At 43.8% G+C, this 2,050-nt stretch overlaps 2 protein-coding genes across 3 annotated transcripts in view; one reads left to right on the forward strand and one right to left on the reverse strand.

The window, feature by feature from the left end:
* SMG5 (SMG5 nonsense mediated mRNA decay factor) overlaps positions 1-2,050 on the reverse strand; it is a 44,918-nt gene that overhangs the window by 42,033 nt on the left and 835 nt on the right. The window lies entirely within an intron of this gene.
* TMEM79 (transmembrane protein 79) overlaps positions 1-2,050 on the forward strand; it is a 7,697-nt gene that overhangs the window by 4,464 nt on the left and 1,183 nt on the right. The window lies entirely within an intron of this gene.

The raw sequence follows: 2,050 nt of genomic DNA on the forward strand, positions 1-2,050 counted from the left end.
ACCAGGATGGTCTCGATCTCTTGACCTCGTGATCCACCCGCCTTGGCCTCCCAAAGTGCTGGGATTACAGGCGTGAGCCACCGCGCCCGGCCTCCTTAGGGGTGTTTTCACATGAACTACTGTTAACCTAGAAGGGACCTTTGAATTTCTGAACCCAGATGCAGGTCTTTCCATTTTCCCTAATACATATAATCTTTTTTTTTTCTTTGAGACAGTGTCTCACTCTGTCACCCAGGCTGGAGTACAGTGGCATGATCTCGGCTCACTACAACGTCTGTCTCCTGGGCTCAAGTAACTTTCCTGCCTCAGCCCCCCCACCGAGTAGCTGGGATTACAGGTGCAAGCGACCACATCCAGCTAATTTTTTTTTTTTTTTTTAACTTTTAGTGGAGACAGGGTTTCACCATGTTGGCCAAGCTGGTCTCAAACTCCTGACCTCAGATATTCCACCTGCCTTGCCCTCCCAAAGTGCTGGGATTATAGGCATGAGCCACTATGACTGGCCTGCTCTTGTTACTTTTGATACAGGATTCCAGGTAGCTTGCTAAAATAAAATATTCTTCCTATTGAGCTAAAATTAGTCTTCCTGTCACTTCTGATTGTGGTCCATCAGTCAGCTGTCCCACCAGCCTCCTGACCATCATGCAGCCTTGCATTTTCTCCCAATAGGTTTTCCCAAAATAAATATGTTCCTGCTCATGTAACTCAGCCTCTCATGTCCAGCTCTTTGGGAATACTGGTCTCAGATAGAAGTTGGCTTAAGTCGTAAAAATCATCAGGGAGCTAAAGGAAGATTCAGTGATTGTCTGGTCCAGGCTTCCCATTTTACAAAAGGGAAATCACAACAGACTAGGGGAGAAGAGTTGCTCAGGTCAGTCCGCAACAGTGGCAGGACTAGAAACCAGGTCCCTTCCCTCTTTTATCCAGGGTTCTTTCTTCTTTCCCATGGATAAATTCCTTAAGCAGTGTGTGCCTCAGTTTCACCATCTGTAAAATGAGGTTGTTATGAGGATTAAATGAGTTAATTCATGTAGAGTGCTTAAAACAGTCTGGTACTTGGTAAGGGTTCATTATGCTGTGCTGCTTCCTAGTGCAGTAGAGAAGCAGCAGTTACTCACTCTTCCCTCCCTTTCCCGGGTAAAAAAGAGTAGAGGCACATGAATTATGTAGTAAGCGGTCCTTCATACATTAAGAAGTGATCCTTTGTATATTAAGAGGAAGCTGCTCTCCCCTCTCTCCATTGAGGGGTGTGTATTGAACAAATTTCTTCCAAGAAATTTGTGGCTTACCCATCCTCTGGGCTTCAAGCCCTCCTGGAGGTGGCTTCTTTGCTTTCCTCTTTCCCTCTGCCCCTCTAAAGTGGCAGAAGAGGAGGTAATGAACAGGTTTGGGTTCAAATCACGGCTTTACTATTTCCCAGATATGTGATCTTGGACCAGTTTTACTTAACTCCTTTGGAGCCTTAGTTTCTTCATCTGCAAAAGGATAAATAAATACAGCGGAACACACTGCAGCTATAAAATAATGAGGAAACTGTTTTTATATTGATATAAAATATCTCCAGGATATATTAAATGGGAAAAAATAAACATGCAGAGAACAGTCTATGTAGTATACTGACCTACTTCAAAAAAGGGAAAAAACTTTTTGCTCATATATGCACTTAAAAAAAAAATCACTCAGTGTACTATTACACTGGTATTTTTTCTTCTTCTTCTTATTTCTCCAAGAAAAGCACACTGGTCTTTAAGAAAAAAAAAAAAAAAGAAAAGAAAAAATCTGCTGGGCATGGTGGCTCACACCTGTAATCTCAGCACTTTGGGAGGGCAAGGTGATCACTTGAGGTCGGGAGTTCAAGATCAGCCACCTGACCAACATGGTGAAACCCCATCTACTAAAAATACAGAATTAGTAGGGTGTGGTGGGTGCACACCTGTAATCCCAGCTACTCGGGAGGCTGAGGCAGGAGAATTGCTTGAACCCAGGAGGTGGAGGTTGCAGTGAGTCGAGATCTCACCATTGAACTTCAGCCTGGGCAACAAGAGTGTAA

This window comes from Cebus imitator, unplaced genomic scaffold, assembly GCF_001604975.1.
Source record: "Cebus imitator isolate Cc_AM_T3 unplaced genomic scaffold, Cebus_imitator-1.0 Scaffold427, whole genome shotgun sequence".
NCBI lineage: Eukaryota > Metazoa > Chordata > Mammalia > Primates > Cebidae > Cebus > Cebus imitator.